Here is a 12,752-nt window from a genome sequence, read left to right as displayed (position 1 = left end):
ATGAGATCATGGAATGTGTAAATGCAGATTCAAATGAATCAGAAAAACTTAATCAAAATCTCCTTGAAGGGATTGATGAAGTTATAACACAAGCTTCCAATGCCAATGAACCACTTCCATATGATGAAAACAATTCAGATTCCGAGTTCGTTGAGATTCAAGATATGCATGGATGCTTAAAGGAAGAAGATGTGATTATTCCTGAACTCTTGAAAGATATTGTTGATTGTGAACTCAAGCTAAATTCAATCAGAACAACAACTTACTTGAGTTCCAAAAAAGCAAAGCAAGTACAATCAACTTTATCAAGTGCTCGTTGAATCATTCAAGAAACAAATTCTGCCATTGTTTCTAAGCGTATCGCTAAAAGTAGGCAAATGACCTTACGTGATTTTGGTATGAAGTAGAGAAAGATTGAAAATCATATTTTTGTTGATCATTTTGTTGTTTTCTAAATGATTGGAACAAATTTCTATTTGGTCAGATGTAATTTCATCCTAAAATAATGGAATTTATTTGATCTAGATTTTGACCTCTAAAAAAAGCGCACTTAATAGAATGGTTTACTTAAGTGGATACACACTTAACCGAATGTTTATTGTAGGTGAATTGGTGAGACTTTGGTCTAATAACCTGGGGGATCACAGGTATAACAGAAAAAAATCTTATCCTTTTGAGTACTGGTTGACTTAAAAGTTCTCTCTCTATCTTGGGTCTTATTTCTGCCAACACAAAACTTGCATGTTCACTTGTGTCTAACCGGAGTATTACTTTGATCAATGTTGGAAGTAACATTGATTGGTATTAAGATTCTCTAGTTGAGTTGGTTATAGCAATTTGCTAATAACATGTAGGTCGTAGGTTCAACACCAACACTAGCCATAAACAACGTAGGTATTAAGATCTAATGAATAAGCAAGGCAATAAATATGAATTCATGAAAGTTGATATATTACGTTCGAAATTAGAAATTTGTACCAGTGCATGACTTGTTGGTTATCATAAAAGGTCTCTCAACCGAGACCTATTTGTGGCAATTTTAGAAAGAACATTACACAGGATTTCAAAATCGGAAATTGGATCAACTGGGTGATTTGCCGACGCTTTGGTGGAATAATGTGAATGTTCATATATACATATTGGAAAAATTCTTCACCTATTTAGTTCTTGTGAAAGATACACTCCAATGCATGGATTGCTGGTTACTATAGAAGGTTTCTTAACCGCAACCTATTTATGCCAATGTTGGAAATAACATTCAGTGGGATTAAGATTTTTTAAAGTAGGTTGTGGAGGTAAAATTTAAAAGCCACGTAACATCATTTAGCTTAGTTGTTTAGAGCATCATGGTAATAATGCGAAGGTTGTAGGTTTAGATTGGCCACGATAAGCATCGTTAGCTACATGGCATCGTTAGCTACATGGCATCGTTAGCTAGAGGATCATTTTTATGTCAATATTTAAAGAATAAGCAAGGCAAAGAATATGAATTCATGAAACTTGTGGACATATTCCATTCCAAAAAAGATAAAGTAGATGAATGTTTGGTCTATTAACATAAGCGATCTAAGTTTTAGAGCTAGACTGGATAAAATGTCATCTAGAACTTAAGACTCAAAGAATAAGCAATGCAATAAAAAAAAGAACATGAAAGTTGAAATACTACATTCAAAATTTCATGAAGTAGGTGAATTGGTGAGACTTTGGTCTAATAACTCGGGGTTCAAAGGTATAATGGAAAAAAATCTTCTCCTTTTGAGTACTGATTGACTTAAAAGGTCTCTCTCTATCTTGGGTCTTATTTCTGCCAACATACAACTTGCATGTTGACTTAAATTGTGTCTGTTACGGGCATGGCCATATATTATCCCGTGGTGAGAATTTACCGTAGTATTCTATACACATGGATAAGTGTGAGGGTTAAACGAGAGTGTAAAGAAGGGGATGATTACTTTTAATCCTCTAGATTGAGATAACCCATTAGGCCAAGTGTGAACTTTCCTGGAAGCCTTGGGTATTATTATAAATAATAGGCCAATTAGCTTAATTGGTTAGAGAGTCATGCTAATAACGCGAAGGTCATAGGTTCGAGACCTATATTAGCCATCATCAACTTTTTTGGTTAAAATATCATCTAGAACATAAGACTCAAAGAATAAGCGAGGCAATAAAAAAAGAATCTACTTGAAAGATGAAATACTACATTCAACATTTTATGAAGTAGGAGACTTTAGTCTAATAACCTGGGGGTTCAGAGGTATAACGGAAAAAAATCTTCTCCTTTTGAGTGCTGGTTGACTTAAAAGATCTCTATCTTGCATCTTATTTCTCCCAATGCACAACTTGCATGTTGACTTAAATGGTCTCTAACCGTAGTGTTATTTCGACCAATGTTAGAAATAACATTCGTTGGGATTAAGATTCTCTCGTAGGTTCAGGGGGATAGAAATTTAAAAAGACATACGGTGGATTAGTTGAGTTGGTTAGAGAATTATGCTAATAACTTGTAGGTCGTAGGTTTGACACCGACACATGCCATAAAAAACGTAGTTGGTTAAGAAGGTGGTGTAGGTATTAAGATTTAAAGAATAAGCAAGGCAATAAATATAAATTCATGAAAATTGAGATATTACGTTCGACATTAGAAATTGGTACTGCTTGTTCCAATGCATGACTTGCTAGTTATCGAACAAGGATGATTTGCTAGTTACCATAAAAGTTCTCTGAACCGAGACCTATTTGTGCCAATGTCGGAAATAACATTACACAGTATTTCAAAATCGGAAATTGGATCAACAAGGTGATTTTCCAACTCTTTGGTGTAATAACATGAAGGTTCATATCTACATATTGGAAAAATTCTTCACCTATTTAGTGCTTGTGAAAGATATACTCCAATGCATGGCTTGCTGGTTACTATAAAAGGTTTCTCAACCACAACCTATTTATGCCAATGTTGGAAATAACATTTCGTGGGATTAATACTTTTTAAAGAAGGTTGTGGAGGTTTAAAATTTAAAAGCCACATAACACCATTTACCTCAGTTGTTTAGAGCGTCATGGAAATAATGCGAAGGTTGTAGGTTCGGACCTACATTGGCCACCATCAACATCGTTAGCTAGAAGGTCATTTTTATGTTAATATTTAAAGAATAAGCAAGGCAAAATATATGAATTCAAGAAACTAGTTGACATATTCCATTCAAAATAAGATCAAGTAAATGAATGTCATTAATGGAAGAATATAGTCATGATATCTTATATTTTTGGAAATTGCAAGTTTACTGATCCAAACTAAAGGTTTTTGGGTTTTGGTTCTTGAGAATCACCCAATTGGAGAAACATTCCTGAGTACTTGGTGATTTAATAATGGTAATGGGAGTATTGTCAACACAAGCAATTGGAACGATCAACAAAGGAACTTCGGTAATCTTTCTTGTTATTTTATTTTATTTTTTCTTCTCCATTCTAATCATGTATATGATCATATGTAATTCTTTTTTTACATTAATTCAATGATGTTGTAGTGGTAATTAATTGGTTATATAAAAGGTTTACATATGTGCACGAGCTCAATACCTCATTTGACATATATTTAATATGTGATTAGCGTCGTATGCGTACGAGGTTAATACCTCAATTACGTATTACGTTCACAAACATATAAAACGTTTGCGTATGAGGTCATTACCTTGATTTGTATGTAAATCATATGCGTTTGGTGTCGTATGTGTATGAGGTCAATACCTCAATTGTGTATTACGATTACATCATTTTTGGCTATTTCATATTACGATTTCTTTTATATATGCAGGTGGTCACATGTATACATATTTGATCGTATATATGTGATAATATACATATGTGTATATAAGTTATTATGTGATTTCAATATCGAATGTTTTCCTTTTCGGGGAAAGGATCTTGATGGCCGTCCTAACATTTTTGTATTGGCCTTAGATGTCAGTTAAGTTAGATCCCTCAAAACATCATTGGACTATCAGTGCTCGGCCCCAACAATTGGCTCCTCCTAGTTTTTGACTGTCGGCACATCTTGGCCTCAACAATCAGCTCCTCCGCTATAGAGGGAATTATTCCTAACAAATAGGTCTCGGTTGAGAGACCTTTTATGGTAACCAGCAAGTAGCAGTACAAATTTCTAATTTTTAACATAAAATATTAACTCTCATGAATTCATATTTATTGCCTTGCTTATTCATTACATCTTAATAACAACACGACTGTCTTAACCAACTAAGCGTTGTTTCTGGCCAATGTCGATGTAAAACCTACGACCTACGAGTTATTAGCAAGATGCTCTAACCAAATCAACTAATCCACCGTATGTCATTTTAAATTTCTATCCCCGAGAAGCTACAAGAAAATCTTAACCCCAATGAATGTTATATTCAACATTGGTCGAAATAATACTCTGGTTAGACACAGTTTAAGTCAACAACCAAGTTGTGCGTTGGGAAAAATAAGACGCAAGATAGAGACCTTTCAAGTCAACTAGAAAAATAAGACACAAGATAGAGACCTTTGAACTCAACCAGTATGCAAAAGGAGAAGATTTTTTTCCGTTATACCTCTGAACCCCCAGGTTATTCGACCAAAGTCTTACCAATTCATCTACCTCATGGAATGTTGAATGTAGTATTCAATCATTCACGGTTTCTTATTTTATTGCCTCGCTTATACTTTTAATCTTATTTTCCAAATGGCATTTCACCCAAGAATGTTTATAATGGCCAATATAGGTCTCGAACCTATGACCTTCGTGTTATTAGCACAACGCTCTATCCAAATGAGCTAATTGGCCTTAAATACCGATTAAGTTAGATCCCTCAAAACATCATTGGACCATCAATGCTCAGCCCGAAGAGTCAGCTCCTCCCAATAGAGGGAAATATTCGTAATAAATAGGTCTCGGTTGAGAGACCTTTTATGGTAACAAGAAAGTAGCAGTACCAATTTCTAATTTTTAACATAAAATATCAACTCCCATGAATTCATATTTATTGCCTTGCTTATTCATTAAATCTTTATAATTACACGACTCTCTTAACCAACTAAGCGTTGTTTATGGCCAATGTTGATGTTGAACCTACGACGTACGAGTTATTAGCACGATGCTCTAACCAACTCAACTAATCCACCATATGTCCGTTTACATTTCTATCCTCGAGAAGCTACTAGAAAATCATAACCCCAACGAATGTTATTTCCAACATTGGTCGAAATAATACTCCGGTTACACAAAGTTTAAGTCAACATGCAAGTTGTGTATTGGGAAAAATAAGACGAAAGATAGAGGCCTTTGAAGTCAACTAGTACGCAAAAGGAGAAGATGTTTTTCCGTTATACCTCGGAAGCCCCAAGATATTCGACCAAAGTCTAACCAATTCATCTACTTCATGGAATGTTGAATGTAATATTTCATCTTTCACGGATTCTTATTTTATTGCGTCGTTTATACTTTAAGCCTTATATTTTATATGACATTTTGTTGGGAGACAGGTCCCTCCGGATGGGAAGGGAGAAGAACAATGCTGATAAGCAAACTCAGCCGAGGCCGATAGGCCGAGGCCGAAACTGGATGAGGAGTACCCGACTATGGAGAGCCGGATGGTGCAGACCCGGTGAGAAGTGCTCTCCGGATGAAGAGACATATTTGTAAATATGTTTATGAGAGTCCATCGTGGCTACATTTGTAAATAGCCGAAAAGTCATATTACTATAAATATGACTTAGGGCAAACTTTTAGTAGTGGTTGTCATTCTTATTGGTGCAAGAAAAGAGAGAGCGCATAACTACAGAGAGAGAGAGAGAGAGAGAGGTCGTTGCCTCTGTTGTAACCGCCGTCTGTGGCGAGGATCGTGAGCACGAGGTTGTAGCCTCCGTGAACTCACTGTTGTACATTCTAACATAGTGATAGTTTGTCGTGGGTTTTCCCCTTAGTTTGGGTTTTCCACATAAACATCCTGCGTACTCGTCTCCTCTTCGTGTCGTTCATTATTTCCCATTTTCTGTGTATGATTCTAAGCTCGGTTGTGGCCGAGCATCGTGTAGAAGGAGCGTTTTAGTTCCCGTCACATTTTAACCTAAAGTGTTTATGATGGCCAATATAGGTCTCGAACCTACGACCTTCACGTTATTAGCACGACGCTCTAACCAACTTAGCTAATTGGCCTTAGATGTCGGTTAAGTTAGAGCTCTCAAAACTTCATTGGACTTCGTGATATGAATGATGAATGTAGTATTTCATCTTTTACGTATTCTTATTTTATTGGCTCGCTTATACTGTGAGTTTTATTTTGTAAATGACATTCTTGCGACGAATGTTTATAATAGCCAATATAGGTTTCGAACCTATGACCTTCGTGTTATTAGCACGATGCTCTAACCAATTAAGCAATTTGGCCTTACATGTCGGATAAGTTAGAGCTCTCAAAACTTCATTCGACCCTCAGTGCTCGTCCTGAACAATCGGCTACTTCCAGTAGAAACAAATAGGTCTATGTTTAAAGATTTTTTATGGTAATAAAGAAGTAGCAATACCGATTTCTAGTTTTTAACATAAGATATAAACTCATCCGACTTCCAGTAGAAACAAATAGGTCTATGTTTAAAGACTTTTTATGGTAATAAAGAAGTAGCAATACCGATTTCTAGTTTTTAACATAAGATATAAACTCTGATGAATTCATATTTATTGCGTTGGTTCTTCATAAAATCTTAATACTACACGACCGTCTTAACCAACTAATAGTTGTTTATGGCCAATCTCGATGTTGAACCTAGGACCTACGAGTTATTAGCAGGATCCTCTAACCAACTCAACTAATCCACCGTATGCCATTGTAAATTTCTATCCTCGAGAACCTACTAGAAAATCTTAACCCCAACGAATGTGATTTGCAACATTGGTCGAAACCATACTCCGGTTAGAGCCAGTTTAAGTCAACATGCAGGTTATGCGTTGGGAAAAAGAACATGCAAGATAGAGACATTTGAAGTGAACCAACACGCAAAACGAGAAAGTTTTTTTTGGTTATGCCTTTGATCCCCCAAGTTATTCAACCAAAGCCTTACCAAGGTTTATGATGGCTAATATAGGTCTCGAACCTACGACCTTCGCGTTATTAGCACGATGCTCTAACCAACTGAGCTAATTGGCCTTAGATGTCAGTTAGAGCTCTCAAAATTTCATTGGACCATTACTGCTCGGCCCGAACAATCAGGTACTTAGCCATTCCAAGCAAATAGGTCTCGGTTTAGATTCCTTTTATGGTAACAAACAAGGAGCAGTATCAATTTCTAATTTTTAACATGAAAGATAAACTCTCATGAATTCATATTTATTGCCTTCCCTCTTCATAAAATCTTAATACTACACGACCGTCTTAACCAACTACTGGATGTTGAACCTACGACCTACGAGTTATTAGCAGGATCCTCTAACCAACTCAACTAATCCACCGTATGCAATTGTATATTTCTATCCCCGAGAACCTACTAAAAAATCTTAACCCCAACGAATGTGATTTGCAATATTAGTCAAAACAATACTCCGGTTAGAGCAAGTTTAAGTCAACATGCAGGTTATGCGTTGGGAAAAAGAACATGCAAGATAGAGACATTTGAAGTGAACCAACATGTAAAAGGAGAAGGTTTTTTTGGGTTATGCCTCTGATCCCCCAAGTTATTCGACCGAAGCCTTACCAATTTATCTACTTCATGGAATGTTGAATGTAGTATTTCATCCTTCACGTATTCTTATTTTATTGGCTCGCTTATAGTTTTAATTTTATTTTCCAAATGGCATTTCACCCAAGAATGTTTATAATGGCCAATATAGGTCTCGAACCTATGACCTTCGCGTTATTAGCACGACGCTCTAACCAACTGAGCTAATTGGTCTTAAATGTCAATTAATTAAGATGCCTAAAAGTTTCATTGGACAATCAATGTTCGGCCGGAATAGTGAGCTCCTCCCAATAGAGAGAAATATTCCTAACAAATAGGTCTCGGTTGAAAGAACTTTTATGGTAACAAGAAAGTGGTAGTACGAATTTCTAATTTTTAACATAAAACATCAACTCTGATGAATTCATATTTATTGCCTTGTTTATTCATTTAATTTCTAATTTTTAACATAAAACATCAACTCTCATGAATTCATATTTATTGGCTTGTTTTTTCATTTAATCTTAATAACTAAACGACCGTTTTAACCAACTAAGCGTTGTTTATGGCCAATGTCGATATCGAATGTACGACCTACCAGTTATTAGCACGATGGTCAAACAACTCAACAAATCCACCGTGTGTAATTTTAAATTTGTATACCCCAGGTTATGGCTTTAATCCTCCAGGTTATTCGACCAAAGTCATACCAATTCACCTACTTCATGAAATGATGAATGTACTATTTGCTCTTTCGTGGATTCTTATTTTATTGCGTTGTTTATACTTTAAGCCTTATATTCTAGATGACATTTCAACCTATAATGTTCATGATGGCCAATATAGGTCTCGAATCTACGACCTTCGTGTTATTCGCACGATGCTCTAACCAACTGAGCTAATTGGCCTTAGATCTCGGTTAAGTTAGAGCTTTCAAAATTTCATTGGACCATTACTGCTCGGCTCGAACAATCGGTTACTTAGCCAATCCAAGCAAATAGGTCTCGGTTTAGATTCCTTTTATGGTAAAAAACAAGGAGCAGTACCAATTTCTAATTTTTCACATAAAAGATAAACTCTCATGAATTCAAATTTAATTTCTAATTTTTAACATAAAAGATAAACTCTCATGAATTCAAATTTATTGCCTTCCTTCTTCAGTAAATCTTAATACTACACGACCACCTTAACCAACTAATAGATCTTTATGGCCAATCTCGATGTTGAACCTACGACCTACGAGTTATTAGCACGATCCTCTAACCAACTCAACTAATCCACCGTATGTCATTTTAAATTTCTATCCCCGAGAACCGACTAGAAAATCTGAACCCCAACGAATGTGATTTGCAACATTGGTCGAAACCATACTACGGTTAGAGCCAGTTTTAGTCAACATGTAGGTTATGCGTTGGGAAAAAGAACATGCAAGATAGAGAGATTTGAAGTGAACGAACACGCGAAAGGAGAAGGTTTTTTTAGGTTATGCCTATGATCCCCCAAGTTATAAGACCGAAGCCTTACCAATTCATCTACTTCATGGAATGTTGAATGTAGTATTTCATCTTTCACGGATTCTTATTTTATTGGCTCGCTTATACTTTGAGTTTTCTTTTTATAATGACATTTCACCCAAGAATGTTTATAATGGCCAATATAGGTCTCGAACCTATGACCTTCGCGTTATTAGCACGACGCTCTAACCAACTGAGCTAATTGGCCTTAAATGTCGATTAAGTAAGATCCCTCAAAGTTTCATTGGACAATTAATGCTCGTCCTGAATAGTCAGCTCCTCGCAATAGAGAGAAATATTCCTAACAAATAGGTCTCTGTTGAAAGAACTTTTATGGTGACAAGAAAGTAACAATACGAATTTTTAATTTTTAACATAAAACATGAACTCTCATGAATTCATATTTATTGGCTTGCTTATTCATTAAATCTTAAAAACTAAACGACCGTCTTAACCAACGAAGCGTTGTTTATGGCCAATGTCGATATCGAATGTACGACCTACGAGTTATTAGCACGATGCTCTAACAACTCAACAAATCCACCGTGTGTAATTTTATAATTGTATCCCCGAGGTTATGCCTTTGATCCCCCAGGTTATTCGACCAAAGTCTTACCAATTCACCTACTTTATGAAATAATGAATGTACTATTTCATCTTTCATGGATTATTATTTTATTGCGTCGTTCATACATTAAGCCTTATATTCTAGATGACATTTTAACCTATAATGTTCATGATGGCCAATATAGGTCTCGAACCTATGGCCTTCGCGTTATTAGCATGATGCTCTAACCAACTGAGCTAATTGGCCTTAGATGTCGGTTAAGTGAAAGCACGCAAAACTTCATCGGACCATTAGTGCTCGGCCCGAACAATCGGTTACTTCCAGTACAAGCAACTAGGTCTCGGTTTAGATTCCTTTTATGGTAACAAACGAGAAGCAGTACCAATTTCTAATTTTTAACATAAGAGATAAAATCTCATGAATTCATATTTATTGCCTTGCTTCTTCATAAAATCTTAATACTACAAGACTGTCTTAAGCAACTAATAGTTGTTTATGGCCAATGTCGATGTTGAACCTACAACCTACGAGTTATTAGCACAATGCTCCAATCAACTTAACTAATCCACCGTATGTCATTTTGAAATTGTATGCCAGAGAAGCTACTAGAAAATCTTAACCCCAACGAATATGGTTTTCAACATTGGTCGAAACAATACTCCGGTAAGACGCAAGTTAGAGACTTTTGAAGTCAACTAGTACGCAAACGGAGAATTTCTTTTTCCGTTATACCTGTGATCCCCCAGGTTATTCGACCAAAGTCTTACCAATTCACTTACTTCGTGAAATGAATGATGAATGTAGTATTTCATCTTTTACGTATTCTTATTTGATTGGCTCGCTTAAATTGTGAGTTTTATTTTGTAAATGACATTTTTGCGAAGAATGTTTATAATAGCCAATATAGGTTTCGAACCTATGACCTTCGTGTTATTAGCACGATGCTCTAACCAATTGAGCTAATTGGCCTTACATGTCGGTTAAGTTAGAGCTCTCAAAACTTCATTGGACCATTAGTGCTCGTCCTGACCAGTGGGCTACTTCCAGTAGAAGCAATTAGCTCTCGGTTTAGAGACTTTTTATGGTAATAAAGAAGTAGCAGTACCGATTTCTAATTTTTAACATAACATATAAACTCTCATGAATTCATATTTATTGCCTTGCTTCTTCATAAAATCTTAATACTACACGACCGTCTTAACCAACTAATAGTTGTTTATGGCCAATCTTGATGTTAAACCTAGGACCGACGAGTTATTAGCAGGATCCTCTTACCAACTCAACTAATCCACCGTATGGCATTTTAAATTTCTATCCCCGAGAACCTACTAGAAAATCTTAACCCCAACGAATGTGATTTGCAACATTGGTCGAAACCATATTCCGGTTAGAGCCAGTTTAAGTCAACATGCAGGTTATGCGTTGGGAAAAAGAACATGCAAGATAGAGACATTTGAAGTGAACCAACACGCAAAACGATAAGGTTTTTTTCGGTTATGCCTTTGATCCCCCAAGTTATTCGACCAAAGCCTTACCAATTCATCTACTTCATGGAATGTTGAATGTAGTATTTCATCTTTCACCGTTTCTTATTTTATTGGCTCGCTTATACTTTGAGTTTTATTTTTTTAATGACATTTCACCCAAGAATGTTTATAATGGCCAATATAGGTCTCGAACCTATGACATTCGCGTTATTAGCACGACGTTCTAACCAATTGAGCTAATTGGCCTTAGATGTTGATTAAGTAAGATCCCTCAAAGTTTCATTGGAGAATTAGTGCACGGCCCGATCTCTTACCTCCTCCCAATAGAGAGAAATATTCCTAACAAATAGGTCTCGGTTGAAAGACCTTTTATGGTAAGAAGAAAGTAGTAGTACGAATTTCTAATTTTTAACATAAAACATCAACTCTCATGAATTCATATTTATTGCCTTGCGTATTCATTAAATCTTAAAAACTAAACGACCGTTTTAACCAACTAAGCGTTGTTTATGGCCAATGTCGATATCGAATGTACGACCTACGAGTTATTAGCACGATGCTCTAACAAACTCAACAAATCCACTGTCTATAATTTTAAAATTGTATCCCCGCTTTCTTGGATTCTTATTTTATTGCATTGTTCATAGTTTAAGCCTCATATTCTATATGACATTTCAACCTATAATGTTTATGATGGCCAATATAGGTCTCGAAGTTACGACCTTCGCGTTATTTGCACGATGCTCTAACCAACTGAGCTAATTGGCCTTAGATGTCGGGTAAGTTAGAGCTCTCAAAATTTCATTGGATCATTAGTGCTCGGGCCGAACAATCGGTTACTTCCAGTACAAGTAAATAGGTCTCGGTTTAGATTCCTTTTAATATGGTAACAAACAAGTAGCAGTACGAATTTCTAATTTTTAACATAAGAGATAAACTCTCATGAATTCATATTTATTGCCTTGCTTCTTCATAAAATCTTAATACTACATGACCGTATTAACCAACTAATAGTTCTTTATGGCCAATCTCGATGTTGAACCTACGACCTACGAGTTATTAGCAGGATCCTCTAACCAACTCAACTAATCCATCGTATGCCATTTTATATTTCTATCCCTGAGAACCTACTAGAAAATCTTAACCCCAACGAATGTGATTTGCAACATTGGTCCAAACAATACTCTGGTTAGAGCCAGTTTAAGTCAACATGCGGGTTATGCGTTGGGAAAAAGAACATGCAAGATAGAGACATTTGAAGTGAACCAACACGCAAAAGGAGAAGGTTTTTTTGGGTTATGCCTCTTATCCCCCAAGTTATAAGACCGAAGCCTTACCAATTCATCTACTTCATGGAATGTTGAATGTAGTATTTCATCTTTCACGGATTCTTATTTTATTGGCTCGCTTATAGTTTTAATTTTATTTTCCAAATGGCATTTCACCCAATAATGTTTAGAATGGCCAATAGAGGTCTCCAACCTATGACCTTCG

General features: G+C 35.9%; 7 non-coding genes across 7 annotated transcripts; all 7 read right to left on the bottom strand.

The window, feature by feature from the left end:
• Positions 1–6,119: 6,119 nt before the first annotated feature.
• Positions 6,120–6,193, bottom strand: TRNAI-AAU (transfer RNA isoleucine (anticodon AAU)). Its single transcript has one exon. It is a non-coding gene; the product is annotated as a tRNA-Ile (tRNA).
• A 914-nt stretch (positions 6,194–7,107) lies between these two features.
• TRNAI-AAU (transfer RNA isoleucine (anticodon AAU)) lies at positions 7,108–7,181 on the bottom strand. The gene has a single exon. It is a non-coding gene; the product is annotated as a tRNA-Ile (tRNA).
• Positions 7,182–7,849: 668 nt separating this feature from the next.
• TRNAI-AAU (transfer RNA isoleucine (anticodon AAU)) lies at positions 7,850–7,923 on the bottom strand. The gene has a single exon. It is a non-coding gene; the product is annotated as a tRNA-Ile (tRNA).
• Positions 7,924–9,337: 1,414 nt separating this feature from the next.
• On the bottom strand, positions 9,338–9,411 carry TRNAI-AAU (transfer RNA isoleucine (anticodon AAU)). The gene has a single exon. It is a non-coding gene; the product is annotated as a tRNA-Ile (tRNA).
• Positions 9,412–9,943: 532 nt separating this feature from the next.
• TRNAI-AAU (transfer RNA isoleucine (anticodon AAU)) lies at positions 9,944–10,017 on the bottom strand. The gene has a single exon. It is a non-coding gene; the product is annotated as a tRNA-Ile (tRNA).
• A 649-nt stretch (positions 10,018–10,666) lies between these two features.
• On the bottom strand, positions 10,667–10,740 carry TRNAI-AAU (transfer RNA isoleucine (anticodon AAU)). The gene has a single exon. It is a non-coding gene; the product is annotated as a tRNA-Ile (tRNA).
• Positions 10,741–11,430: 690 nt separating this feature from the next.
• Positions 11,431–11,504, bottom strand: TRNAI-AAU (transfer RNA isoleucine (anticodon AAU)). The gene has a single exon. It is a non-coding gene; the product is annotated as a tRNA-Ile (tRNA).
• Between the last annotated feature and the right edge of the window lie 1,248 nt (positions 11,505–12,752).

The sequence above is a fragment of the Azolla caroliniana genome, unplaced genomic scaffold (genome assembly GCF_043228905.1).
Source record: "Azolla caroliniana isolate FFs.n. ecotype wild unplaced genomic scaffold, voAzoCaro1.0.p SCAF_22, whole genome shotgun sequence".
NCBI classification, from domain to species: domain Eukaryota; kingdom Viridiplantae; phylum Streptophyta; class Polypodiopsida; order Salviniales; family Salviniaceae; genus Azolla; species Azolla caroliniana.
This window is presented reverse-complemented; position numbering and strand designations above follow the sequence as displayed.